This window comes from Leguminivora glycinivorella, chromosome 20 (assembly GCF_023078275.1).
Source record: "Leguminivora glycinivorella isolate SPB_JAAS2020 chromosome 20, LegGlyc_1.1, whole genome shotgun sequence".
NCBI classification, from domain to species: Eukaryota; Metazoa; Arthropoda; class Insecta; order Lepidoptera; family Tortricidae; genus Leguminivora; species Leguminivora glycinivorella.
The window spans coordinates 7,312,824-7,328,145 of NC_062990.1; the positions used below are offsets into that span (position 1 = coordinate 7,312,824).

Below are 15,322 nucleotides of genomic sequence, written 5' to 3' on the forward strand. Positions count from 1 at the left end.
TGTAATGTACAAGTGGCGAACAGGCATCGCGCTGATGACGCTTGGCGCGCTTACTTGCTAGCGCCTTAAACCACAAGCATCAAATATGCTTCTGCTCTATTAGGTAAGGTCAATCGGATAAGTGTGTCATCAGGAGAAGTGTGCCTGGCCTCATCTGGCCTGTTTAAACCAATGATCAGTGTTTATTGAGAGTTCATAAGTTTACTACTAATCGTGAGCAGCAAGTAACAATAACCTAACCACAAAATTAAAATGTTGAAAAAATCGCCGACCGCGATAGTCGAACGATTCTCATGAAATATGGCTAATAACACTCCCGACTAACTCAGCTTTCAGACAAATAAAACTAAATCTAAATCGGTTCATCCGTTCGGGAGCTACGATGCCACAGACAGACACACACACACAGACAGACACGTCAAACTTATAACACCCCGTCGTTTTTGCGTCGGGGGTTAAAAAAACTCGCAAAAACTACTGGGACAATGAGTAACAGGATCATGTGAAGGCCAGACACATTTCCCCTTATGACTCACTTACCCGTATTGACCTTACCTCATCATCCTCCTTGCGATATCCCGGCATTTGCCACGGCTCGTGGGAGCCTGGGGTCCGCTTTGACAACTAATCCCAAGATTTTGCGTAGGCACTAGTAGGCGTAGGCACCATCTGACCTTCCAACCCGAAGGGTAACTAGACCCTATTGGAATTAGTCCGGTTTCCTCACGGTGTTTTCCTTCACCGAAAAGCGACTGGCAAATATCAAATGACATTTCGCACATAAGTTCCGAAAAACTCATTGGTGCGAGCCGGGGTTCGAACCCGCGACGTCCGGAACGAAAGTCGCACGCACTTACCGCACGGCTACCAGCGCTTCGTATAGACCTTACCTATCAAAACAATAAAAACTATGAAATTCTAACGCCTTACAATCGGCCTCCATAACGACAGCATTCCTCACAGAAAGAACGCTGTTATGAAATATTGTTATCAATTTGCATCGGGCCTTCCCTTTTTTTACTGACATTTAATTTTCTCTTCTAAAAGCGCCGTTAATCTTGGTACAGATAACTTACAAGGAAATGGTAACAAAACGTGAACTTTGAACTTGGTCTTTTCTTATTATTCAACCTTAAAGGTTTCTTTGCTTACTTTTCTAAAATAACCGTCGAGCCAAAGAGAAAATAATCCATACTAATATTATAAATGGGAAAGTGTGTGTGTCTGTTTGTTTGTCCGTCTTTCACGGCAAAACGGAGCGACGTATTGACGTGATTTTTTAAGTGGAAATAGTTGAAGGGATGGAGAGTGACATAGACTAGTTTTTGCCTCTTTCTAACGCGAGCGAAGTTAGTAATTTATAAATTCCGTATTACATAAATCAGATTTTTTTTTCAATCAGAAATGTATATTTTTTATTTCTTAGCAATAAATACCGTTTTCACTAAAAATGTTTTTCTTATTTTACAGGTAAATTATATTATATGCTGGCACGCTGTACTCGTATATGTAAGTGTTAACAAAGACATATATAACTCCATATAAACAAATAAAGTCTAAGAAAAAAACGTAACTCAAAACCATACAGTAAAAGGTACGGTGGCCTAGATGGCATTACACCTTTGGAGTACGCTCAGCCAGATGCCGCTAATATTAATATTTGACATTTTAATACATATCAAGCTAATAATATGGGCCAAATTGTCCAAACTGAGGCCTGTGTCGAGAGATGGCAGTCTATGCACTGTGATTACACATTTTACTTCGACAGTAACTCTCTATAATACTCGATCCTCTTTGGTCTTAATAAGAAGTTTGAAAGTATGGCTAAGTAGGTATAAGGAAAAGGAAAGGTCTTAGCATTTTTTTTTAATTTAGGTAAAATTCGAATCTAAATCATCACGATGAGAACAAGTTATTTTTTATTTACTTCGTCTTTCAGTAATACTTTGAGACATTTTTATGCGATAGGAGGTAATAGAGCAGACAGTTCGCCTGTTGGTAAGCACTGCCACCCAAGGACACCCGAAACGCCAGAAGTGTTTGAGGTGCGTTGCCGGCATTTAAGATGGGTGTACGGCTGTACGCTCTTTTCTTGAAGGTTTGAAGGTCGTAACGGTTCGGAAACACCGCAGTTCATTCCACAGTTGAACACAATAAGATCTAACTTTTTTTTTTTTATACTACGTCGGTGGCAAACAAGTATACGGCCCGCCTGATGTAAAGCGGTCACCGTAACCTATGGACGCCTGCAACTCAAACAGTGTCACATGCGCGTTGCCACCCCATTAGAAACTCTTCATCTTAGAAGGTTTAATATACCATATTATGTTATTTTCAATTATAAAATCAAAACATCATCCTCTCAACTTCCAGAAATCCTAGCTAAGACTTGGATTTCATCCAAGAATGAAGTGGAACCGCTGTTTTTTTTCGCTGCGGCGCACTTTATGATATTTTAGCTTGATTGCTAGCAATTTGCCAACATGTTGAAGGCAGGATCTCTTAGACTAGTATAAGTGAACCCTCTGTTTCTGTACAGCTGTGAAGTATAGTACGGTCATCATAAAATGGTTACTCTAAATGCTTGATCAGCTTTTTCTTGCCAAGCATTTGAAATATAAAGTATAAGCGCTTTTTGCTATTTCGACTGTTCTCGCTTTTCTGCAATAAAAAGTTTTTTTATGACATCTGTATATTCATAATTCTTCTTTACGTTATTTGGTGGTTGATAAATGTGTGTTATTACACTTAGAGGATAATACATTATTTTCTTGGTGATGGAGTGAAACCTTAGATGGAGGAATGAACGTGAAACGTGACTAAGGAATATGAGAAATACTTTTTTGTATTAGCCTATATGGTGTCCCACTGCTGGGCAAAGGCCTCCCCTTACTTTCTCCAGTCCAAAGAAGCCATTTCCCGAAAAATACTTGTATAAATAAAATTACGAAACTAGCAACGGAAGAAGATTACTTCAATTAGAGGAAAAGTGTCTTCATTAAGACATTTCAGTAGTGAAATATTTTTTTGTGTCGGAATATTATTTATTTTCATCAATAAATAAATTTCCATTTCTAAAAATCATTCCAAAATTACCTACCATAAAAACACAAGTTCTCTTTCAAAACCTTGCTCCTTCATGCCATTTTTACTAAATAAGGTATTTAAGTTTTTTCTAGAGGTCTACATCTGACATCAGTGGCCCGTTTCTCGAAAGTCTGTTTCCATGACAACCCATATGATTTGAAAGTTCGCGAAAACTTTGTAATACAAGGCTGTACCTTTCGAGAAACGGGCCCCAGATCTAAAAGACATAACATTAGGGTTGGCAATAACAATGTCATCCCCAAACAATCCACGCAGTGTTTTTAAAAATACATACTTTAGATACCTACATATAAATTGTTTATTTATATTTAAAGCAGAAATCGTAGCTTTACACAAAGTAACGTTCTTACAAGAAACTATACATAGATACATTCGCCTGTATCCCATAAAGGGGTAGACAGAGCACATGAAACTACTCAAGTTTCAGTGCCACTCTTGGCGAATAAGGGGTTGAATGAAAACAAAACTGTGACATTGCAGTGAGGTTGCCATCCTCTCGCCTATGCCACAATTTAACCCATATCCCTCAGTCGCCTTTTACTACACCCACGAGAAGAAAGGGGATGGTGAAATTCTTAACCTGTCACACGGGCAAGAAATAATAGAGTTGTCAAAAAATCAAAGATTTTTTTTCCTGCAAACGAAGTCTTTACTTAGCCTACCTGATATTAGCTCAAAAAGACATAACCCCAGGGTTGGCATTGTTGGCAATAACAATTTACCCGAACTAGGCACGTGGCATTTCAATAAAATGCGCCACACCGCAGAGATTTTATCTAGAAACATGAAAACATACGGGAGGTGTTTTTTATGATCTTTTTTATATCAGCAAAATTTTCTCGAATTTTTTTTACTATAAACTGGATTACGATGAAGCGAGTTTGGCCAAAAAGTGCCTGTTCACCCTAGATTCGAATGTTGCTGGGTTATATGAGCTGGATAAGTGTTCAGAGAAACTCCAGTCTTAAAAGTTCTGAATTTGTGTTTTTTTTTTACTGGATTTTTACGCTAAGAATTGCGAAAAATTGATGAATGGATAAATCGATATAGCTACCGAATTCTTGACATTTGTGATAAAATATACAGTAAGCAAAAAATGTAACTCTAAATACTGTTGTAAAATTGACAGGTCTTTTAATAGTTTTGATTAACAAAAATCAAGCCTCCACCTGACATTATCTCAAAAAGACGTAACCCCAGGGTTGGCAATAACGATTTACCCGAACTAGGCACGTGGCATTTCAATAAATGCGCCACACCGCAGAGATCTTATCTAGAGGGTTAGAAAACTTGGAAACACACGGGGAATATAGTGTCATAATTTTTCGAACGTCATCACAGACTTTTTACTAAACACACTCATTCTAGACTTCTAAGTTCTAACGAATTTACGACAATTTTGGTTGTAGGAGGTAGGGCATAGCGAATGATATTCCGCTTTGTGTGGTAGGGCACAGCACAGCGGATATCGTCTCGCTCGAATCTAGAGCAGAGCCCAACTGGGGTAGTACCTCCGCCTTACAGAAGACCGCAGCCAAATAGCACTAGACCCTACTCATAGTGTTGTGTTCCTGTCGGTGAGTAAGGCTGCCAGAGCTCAACGAGGGTGCGGTGTGCTGATGACGAGAGGACTTACGGAACTAACTTGTTCCGTTTATTGTCCTTTGAGTCGTCGGCAACCCGAACCCTCCTTAGAACTTGTACACTCCTTTTTGCTGTGTACTTAACACAGCAAAAGGGAATGTACAAGTTTCTAATGGGGTGGCAACGCGCATGTGACCCTGTTTGAGTTGCAGGCGTCCATAGGTTACGGTGACCGCTTTACATCAGGCGGGCCGTATACTTGTTTGCCACCGACGTAGTATTAAAAAAAAAAAAATTTGGGTTGGGCGTAGCTCAATCGTAAGACGTCGATCGGTTTTCGTATTTTTTTTTGTATTTATAAGAGGTTTTATTTATGTAAAGACGTGATATAATAAAATAGAACCAAGCGAAGCTCGGTCCCCTAGATATTTTTTATTAAAGGTGCTTCAAGTTGCTGCAACATTTAAGTATTTAGGATTGTTAATTGACAAGCACTTCAATTGGAAACCTCACATTAATCAACTATGCAATAGGCTCAGGTCAATTCTAGGTCAGTTTTACCATCTAAATCTAGTTGTAAACAAACGCACTTTGCGCATTGTCTACCACGCACTCGCTGACGCATTAATAAGCTATGGACTCAGCTGCTACGGACTTACTTTTAAAACATATTTGGATCAAATAAAGCTGCTTCAGATAAGATTGTTGAAATATTTAGTCAGTTATAAAACTAGGAAAAAACACAGGCATAATTATGATGTACTATTCTCAACATGCAAGATTCTTCCCGTACACTGTAAAGCTATATACCTAAATGTATTAAATAGTTATTACACTAATGATTATAAATTGCCGAAAATAAGTAAAAGGAATACTAGGTCTGCTATGAAGCCGAGTCTAATACAACCATCAGCAAAAAATTATTATGGGAAAAGAGCAAAAGAATATATGATACCCAAGATTTATAATGAATATTCTTTTCTATTGAGAACGCCTAAAATCAGTATAGGTAGTTTAAAATCAAAATTGAAAGAAATTTTACTGCAAAAATATGAAAGTTAACTATTAAGCACCTTACTTATTTTCGGATGTTAGCTAGTGCCTACCTATACTTGTAAAAATAAGTATACCTAACTGAGTCTTCCAATGACTCGTCGCATAAGATTATTTTATTTTATTTTTCTGTTTTTGTTTATTATTGTATCTACCTAAGTTTACAGCTACGCTGTCTCGCATGATAAGATTAAGATATGAAAGCATAAGTAAGTATGTATTTTAAATGTAATTTGTCATTCATTACTTAACATAAGGTAACCTGTTACTGGACAAATAGTGTACCTACCTACATACCTTTACTTTATAAAAATAGATTGAGCGCAACGCCAACAAACTGCTCCGCAGTTTGGCGAAACATTAATGCAAGGTAACCAAATTGTAATTTTTGATAAAACAAAAAAAAAAAAAAAAAATTAATAAAATAATACAAAATTACTGAACTAAATCGATTTTTTTACTCCAATCCAGTTAGTCTGCAGGAAATGTAGTCTTGTAAACATACAGCTGTTATAGAGATCTTTGGAGTCCAACTGGCCGATTATTTAGACGAAACATGGAGATATTGGAAATAGTTTATAGTTATCAATCATGCTGTGTACCTACTTATATGCAAGCAGATGCTGGTACCCAAATAATCCATGTAAAATATTCGAAAAAGTCACAAAAAACTTCTGTTCGTTATTACTTTCCGTATATTTCGCACAAATCCAATGCTGATTCGGCGACATTTAGAATAGGCTCAACCCGGTCATCCCACGTATATGGGACTCTTGACAGCTCCACTTAGGAGGTTCCTATTCTCTTAGCTTGCACTGTTAAATACTTTAAAAAAGTATATCTATTTATATTCTACTGACTTTTTCCGGCGACTTAGATTACGTAGAATTAGTAATTTGGAATGCGCCTTTTGCAAAATGCAAGGCAATATTTCAATTTAAACAAAATGCTCACTTCAACGAACAGGCGCTGCCTTACATTTGAGGTGGAAGTGATATCATTTTAAGAGAAAGGGATAATTTTTTAGATAACAAATATGACTAATTATCTCTGTAACTAAATTGATTCAGCGGTTTAAGCATGAAGTGTTTACATACAGGCAGATAGACACTTGCATGCAGTTTTTCCCATTTCGGAAACCAAACCTTTGGGGGCGTTTGCGGAGCCGAAGTCATCACGTAAAACCCCTTTTGATACTTGAATTAAATGTAAGGGATACATTGAGTACAGATGTTGTGTAAAAAACTTTTCCTTCATATTTTCACGGAAACAAACGAACGTGTCATGCTATTTCAGTGAGTATCAGTACTAGAATGACTAATACGAACATTTCCCTTAAAATACAAAAGGAAAGCTCTTCGCACTATATCTGTATCTATACCATTATTATGGACATTATAACTACCCGTATATTCCGCACTAACGCTGACTGCGCAACATTTTGAAGACCCGGGTCATCCCAAAACTATCGGACTCTCGACAGTCCTACTTATGAGTCTTATGACACGAGTTTGCTCGTTCAGAACTTATTCGTTTACGAGTATAACTTTGGATGTTTTCCGCACTTATCAAATGTAATAAAGCATTATGGTTGACATATTGTTGTAGTAAATATCGTAAATGGTGTTTTCATCGTTTTTAATGTTTAGCTTTGAATGTTTTCGAGTCATACGAATGAGTAACAACCAAAGTTGGTTATATATCCAAAAGTGAAGAATAAGGGAGATACATATCTTTTTGCAATGTTCCAGTAAAGTAATAAATAAATAGCCTTTTTCGACAGAATCGTGAGATATAATAGCCTTTTTTCTACTCGTCGACTTTAATCTGTCAATTAGAACACCACAGACTTAATTATAAGTGCTGGATTGACACTTAGGCTGTGGCTTTAGGCTAGTTTTAGTGTCACGCGGACCGTCCGCGCGGAACGATCCGCAACGCAACGGACTAATATGTATGAAGTTCAGGGAACGTTTAAAAGTGGCGCGGATGGATAGAACTTCCTACAAGGTCTATAAGTATTAATTTGCGATACCTAGCAATTTTTTCTGCATCTGAAACACATTTTTTTTATCTATTACGTTATCGACCAATCAGAAACAGTTATTACAAACAATTGGTTGTCAGGAAATTCGATTGATACAACGGTGAACGACGCTACTAACATTAATTTTAACTTGAATGATGATATTGTTCGTCCATTGATGATGAAGACAAAGACACACAGAAAAAGTATAGAAAAATAGAAACATAGAAAAAGTATACAATAGTAATATAATTAAGCTTTTCACTCTCGTTCCCGTACTATTAGCCACACAGCAAGCTTCGTGGCCTAAACGTGGTACTTGACTGGAAAGCTCTGTAACTGTATTATAATAATGTCACAATTGTATAAAAACTATTGTAGCATACCGACATGGTATCTACTTCTTGTTGTGACTGTAAAAATATTGATTTACTTCATGGGTGAAAAAAAAACCTAGTGATAATTTACCTAATTGATGGCTAATAAAAACAAAATTAAAATTTTGAAGAAACCCCCGACCGCGACATAGTGGACCGATTGCCGAAACATGGCTAAAAACGCTCCCGACTAACTGCAGCTTTCAAACAAAAAAAAAACTAAATCGAAATTGGTCCATTCGTTCGGGAGTTACGATGCCACAGACACACACACAGACAGACAGACAAACAGACAGACAGACAAACAGACAGACACGTCAAACTTATAAGCTTATAACTCCCCGTCGTTTTTGCGTCGGGGTTTAATAGTTATTTTTTATACAAGGTGGCAAAGTGCCGAGTGTGGAATTGAAAAACGAGCAAGTGAAAGGATTCTATAGTTGAAATAGAATCCTGAACTTGCGAGTTTTTTAACACACGAGAAGTAAAATACATTTGCACCCGAGTGTAACATAAAACTTTTCCCCTCAGTATAGTGAGGAAACTACAACGCAAAAAATGCGTTTATCACTGCTTCCAGTAATTCCACAGGTGGTAAACTATCTTTATTACTAGATTCAACTTCTTTTATCAATTTTACAGCAGTTAATTTGACTTAATTCAAGGTCAAATTACTTTACCCACTAGTGGATAAAGTGCGTTTTTACCCGCTGGTATTAAAGGACAAAACACGTGTTTCCGAGCTAGTGAGGGGAAAAAATATATGTAAACCAATACTATTATATTTCGTATAAGTTGAAATTACTTTAATTCAGTTTAATTTATTTCAAATTTAATTCATATAATAGGCAATATATTTATAATTTTTTACGGTAAGTACATTTTTTTACTCATTTTGTATTCAAATTTTATTCTATTTAAAATTATTACCGCACAATGGTAAAATATCTGCAGCGTTTACCACGAACACAAAGGCAGTAAGGTGAACAAATTCGGGGCATAAAATCAACAATCCTTGATAATAATTCTGTAAAAAGTATTTAACAATACCGACGAAACTTAATTAAAGAGAACAATGCGGAATTTCGTGAAAACATTCATTATTTTATAATTAACAACGGACGGTGTAGTAAAGGACGAAAATTCAGTAGGGTAGATTTTAAAACATTGTTGTGTTTTTTTTTGTTTTCCGTTAACCCTTAAATTGGCACTGTGCACTACCGTGTACGTTGCGTAGTGAAAATTCCAGTCATTAATATATTACATTTCTAAAACATTTTTTACCAAAAACGAATAAATAATTTCATTGTAAAAATTTAAAATTAACGTTTGTGTCAAAAATGAGTTCGACACGGCGACGCCTGTCATTACCTCGGGAAAGTTTTATTAAAGTTTGACAACTTTTTTGTATGCAAGTGGTGATTTTTATGTTTTGATCTTTTTAATGAAATAGTTGAATATTATGAGAAAATAGTCATTTTGTTTGCGTAAAGCATGATAAAAACGATAATCGTGGATAAATTGGAATGTACACCACGGTTACCGTTGCCAAGTTGGTGGTGAAGTACCTATATTGAACAACGGTAACCACCGTGTACGGTTGCCAATTACTCGGTAGATTACCTGAGACTTTTCTTTTGATTGAAATGTAACAATTTTACGTTCACTATCTTTTTTTATTCATTTAATTAACGTGTTTATATCTTTCTTTAGCTGGAGGGTCAGAGTCGATCGCATAAGATTGGCTTTGATGCCCGTAGAAAATGCATGGTCTGATGAAGTGATGATGGTTCTGGTCTGCACCAACAAGATTCTGAGAATAGCTCTGAATAAGCTCTGATCCAGTTTCTTAAAATTCTTCCTTGGATCGATTACATCAAATGAAATTTTGCTAGACTACTTGTCTTGTCAGTCTGAGATTAGGTTGACAATTGACAAATATAATGAAGCACGATTATTTCTGATAGCATGCACGTTACTTCTCTTTCATCCATAATAGAGGGAGTTCTACCCTCTCCATCTACAGTTAATTATGATGCACTGCCCACATTAAAGTCTGTTCAATACATAGCCACTCCATCTACAGTTGATCACTCACCTCCATCAATATAATCAGAAGCTGAATTACAAATACCTTGGAATGCAAGTTAGAGATGTAGATTCGACAGATAAGAATGATGATACCTTATAAAGGTTGTAAAGGTATAGCATTTACGTCAAAAATACCCCTAAGAAGTGGGTATGTAAGAACTTCGTAAAGACTGGAGTATTATTGGGGCTTATTTTTTATTTCGTAATGTATGCTGGATATTACCCTTTCGGTTGTCATCGAAACCATGCTTCGCAACCAGGGGCAAGGGAATAATTTTTCTTCTTTGTTTGTAACTAGTTGCATACAGTTTCAACGAATCGGAAACTCAACTACCTTAGGTGGTAAAATAATAATTGGTTTTTGCAAAAGTATACAAAAAAAACTGCGTATGTATCTGTATACGTTGAGAACTTCTTTACGTGTCCTGAGCTACATTTCGAGGCAACAATAAGGTTCGACGAATAGTGTTAGGTTCTACAACATAGGATATTTTCATTGTATCACCCATTCGGAAAGGGTACTTTTCTTCCCTGTTAGGAGGGAGCAAAGTGACACTTTTCTGTTTAAGGACTTTATGTTGCCAGTATAAAATATTAGCGCACAAAAAGTGTAAGCACATATAATATACCTAATGTACCAAAAAATTGTCGATTAAGAACTTATTTTGGAATTTCCTCACAGGTGATGTGAAAATCAGTATGTGTAACATGGTAGCAAAATTATTTTGTTCCCTTGTAACACAATCTACTACTACTTATTTCCTGAGAGTGGACAAAAAAACGTACGCTGCAGATATTGCAAGGGCTAAGTTTATTGCATCAAATGCAATATGCCTGTTTGTTTTGACGTTGTAGGAGAAACGAAAAAAAGAAATTGCTTTAATGATGAGAATAAAATGATTTTTCGTATAATTTTCCTTTTATTTTTATACAAAATAATTTACTACCTTCTTGGCAGCGGTTACCAGCATGTACATACCAGAAAGTAGCTCTATTGCCACGAAATTGGCAACGTGCATGGTGATGTACATAGATTTTCTGAAAAACTATTTGTTGGAGGATCCAACAGAAATTAAACCTTATTTTTGTCTATGTAGCGGTTGCTATGGAAACGTTTGGTAACAATAGAAAAAATGTCTTCTAAAATTCCTTCTTGATTCATACGTTAATGTGAATACATAAAATAAATGGTTGTTCACCCGGCCACACATGGAATTATTATTTCTCGCCCACTAGAACCAGCTGCATAGCTCTACAACATTGGTCCTTCGAGAGAGAAAAAGGACGAAGATTTTAAATTCCGTGTTGCTTTTGAAATGGTCGGCGATCGACGTGTTCAACATTTAAGCGACGCGAATAAATAGGAAATAACATACCTATTCGTCGCATCACATTCATCGTGCATCAGAAGTTCGCGTGCGACGCGAAATTAATATTCGTCGCATCGCGCTACATCGCCCTGCGCTTAAATCCTCGCGGGCAGCGAATACCTATTGTTTTATACAAGAAGATCGCGTGCAACGCGAAACATATTCGTTGCATCGCGCTATTTCGTCAGCCCTGCGCTTGAATCCTCGCGGGCGGCGTACTTCTTTACCATAAAAGGAAAATACTTCGCGTGCGACGCGATTCCCATTCGTCGCATCGCGCTCCATCGTGGGTTCTACGCTTTCAACTCATCGTGGGTATCGTCGGTCCTACGCTTTCAACTCATCGTGGACCTACATCTCAAGACACTTCACGGGCGGCGCTAACTCATTCGTCGTATCGTGCAATTTTATAGTGAATTTTTACAGTTTTTATGCGTTTTATATACTTACTTTATCTTATTTACTTACTCTTGCTAAAAATGTCATTCGCCGCGGTTTGTGAGTTTTGTATTCGCCGCCATTGCCGCCATCATCGTGAACTTTGGCGCTGAGATAAGTGGCGCAACTTCAGGGCGCAGCCGCGACGCAAAGCAAGAAGTCGACCAATCAGAGCACCGGTCATCGCAACGTGATTGGAGGACAGCTGATATCGTTCGTTCTTTCCATTCTCCACTTCATTCATTATGCGCAATACTTCATTCTTTTATTCTCTTTGGCTTCGTTATTTTACAAGTTCATTGTAGAAAACGCTTTACGTCATTTTGATAAAATTGTATATTTCGTTTATTAACGCTTGAAAAAGTTTTTGCGCAGATGAAAGTTGTGTTTTTGTATAATTATTAATATGTGAATCGTTGTTGTATGTGGCTGTTCAAAACCGTAGTCACATCTAAGTCTGCTACAATGGCTACTCAAGAGCTTAAGAAGTTACGTACAGCGCGAGGCTATACAAAAGCTTCCATTACTCGCCTGTATACATTTTGTAATAATGACAGTGATGTAGCTAGCAGTGCTTTATCGGCGCTCGATGCCAAAAGAGCGAGGGTGACGGAGCTCTTCAAAGAATATGACAAATGTAACAAAGAAATACTGTCTTTGGACGAAGAGGATGCGGAGGATGTCGAAGACTTTGAGGATAAATATTATCATATACTGACAGTCCTCAACGAGGCAATTAATCGTATATCCTCGCCCTCGTCTGAATCTCCTGCCGCCGCATCATGTCAAAATAACTTTAAGGCTAAGTTGCCTACTATAAAGATAGATGTGTTTACGGGTAAGTACAGTGAATACACTGCTTTTATAAGCTTATTTAGAGCCATAATACACAACGATAAGTCACTTGATAAGGTTCAAAAGTTGTATTATTTGCGCTCATTTTTGACAAACGAACCTTTAGACTTGATTAAGAACCTTCCTCTGGTTGAGGCGAGTTATGACGAAGCTCTTAAGCTTTTAGAGGAAAGGTACAATCATTCTTTTAAAATTATCAATGAGCACATCAATTCCTTGCTTGACATAAATGCCTTGGTCAAATCGAATCCTGTAAATTTGAGACAATTTGTTTCCCAGATAAAACAGTCTTTGTCTGCTTTAAAAAACTTGAATGTTAATACTGAAAACTGGGACCCCATTATATTAGCGATTTTGTACCGTAAACTAGATTCGTACACGTCACGGGCGTACCAGTTGGAGCGAGATGACACCAAGGACCCAACTATCACCGAGTTCCTCTTGTACCTGGAGAAGCGAGCCTTGGCACTGGAGAATGCTGAGCCGTCCACGTCGGGGAAGTCTCAACACAAGGCTGTGGTAAATGTGACAGCGACCGCCTCGACTGCCTGCAACTATTGTAAGTCCAATCACAGATTATTTGATTGTAGCAAATTTAAAATGCTGACTAGCACTGAAAGAATAGCTTTCAGCAAGAACAACAGTCTGTGCTCTGTTTGTCTTAACAAACACAAGGGTAAATGCCGCTTTCATTTCCGGTGTAGTACTTGTAAAGAAGCTCATAATAGCTTACTGCATCCGGATTCCTCGGCTAACCAACCCCAAGTATCTTTGATTTCAAACTTGGGGCAAAATGGAGTGTTGTTACCTACAGTCAAAGTTAAGCTATATTCGCGGACAGGTAGTGAGGTTCATGTGAAAGCTCTCTTAGATTGTTGTTCACAAGGTTCTTTGGTGACCACTAAATTAATAAAGATTTTAGGATTGACCCCAAGCAAGGAAAACACCAATATAATTGGTGTCAAAGAGTTGACTACTGACACACAGTATTCTATACCTTTAGATGTGTACTCATTGACCAGACCTTACCGAGTCACAGCGAACTGTAATGTCATGGATAAAATTACATGTAAGCTTCCACAAGACAAGCTTAATCTAGATGCTATCAATATACCTGATGGGATCACTTTGTCTGATATTGATTTCCATCAGCCGTCTGAGATCAATTTACTATTAGGCGGGGACATATTTTTCCAGGTCCTGCTTCTGGAGCCGGTCCCTGGGCAGCAGCAGGAGTCAGATGAAGACCCAGCGAGTCCTCATCCTACAATTGTAAATACTAAGCTTGGCTACATCATCGGTGGTGCTTTATCACGACAGCAAACCAGTGACAAAAGTAAGGTAACACTTTTATGTACTCAATGTGACTCAAGTCTTAACGAGAGTCTACAAAACTTTTGGAAAGCAGAAAGTGTTCCTGAACCCTTCTGTGAAGGCATGTCTGAGCATGAACAGTGTGAACGCTTATTTCAAGACACAACTGTTTTGAAGGACAACAAGTTTCAGGTTGATTTGCCATTAAAAATCCCTTTGAGTGAAGTCAATGATGTGCTTGGAAGCTCATTTGATATGGCTTATTACAGGTTCATTAGCCTCGAAAAAAGATTGCACAAAAATATAAATTTGCTATCCGATTATGAAAAGTTCATCGATGAATATGTTGACTTGAAGCATGGGCACTATATTGATTTCAATCAATTGGATTTTGAGAATGATCCTCTATATTTTGCATCCCACCATTGTGTAATTAATGACTCAAGCAAAACTACGCGTACTCGTGTGGTTTTTGACTGCTCTTTGCAATCTAACAAAAAGGTATCTCTAAATGATATTTTGCTAAATGGAGGTCCGGTACAAAAGGAGTTGTTTGACATAATGCTTTTGTTCCGGCTAGGCGACTATACTTTCTCCACAGACATATGGCGCATGTTTAGATGTGTTGATATTAATCCGATGCATGCCAAATTGCAAAATATATTGTGGAGGAGCAATCCTACCAAGCCTCTCAAATTTATACAATTAGATACTGTTACTTACGGGCAAAAAAGTAGTACATATTTAAGCACTCGATGCTTACTTGAGCTTGCAGATAGGTATGGAAGTGAGTACCCACTTGGAGCTTACATACTAAGAAATTGCACCTATGTAGATGATATGTGCTTTTCAAACTCCGATTTGAATGTTATAATTCAAGCAAAATTGCAATTATGTGAGTTGCTAAGTAAGGGTAGCTTCTATACACACAAGTGGGCGTCCAATGATCAGCGAGTATTAGAGGGCATTCCTAATGATAAAAGGCAGTTTGATGACTTAGACTTCCAAAAGGATAATTTATATTTAAAAACTTTAGGTTTAAAGTTGAATATGCAAAAGGATTGCTTTGTTTTTTCCTGCCCTGAGGCCTTTAATAAGGAAAA

The 15,322-nt window shown here is 37.4% G+C and overlaps 1 long non-coding RNA gene across 1 annotated transcript; it reads left to right on the forward strand.

Annotated features, from left to right (window-relative positions):
• Positions 1-12,710: 12,710 nt before the first annotated feature.
• Positions 12,711-14,808, forward strand: LOC125237198. Its single transcript, XR_007178306.1, has 3 exons — positions 12,711-12,888; positions 13,276-13,464; positions 14,103-14,808. It is a non-coding gene; the product is annotated as an uncharacterized LOC125237198 (long non-coding RNA).
• The last annotated feature ends 514 nt before the right edge of the window (positions 14,809-15,322 follow it).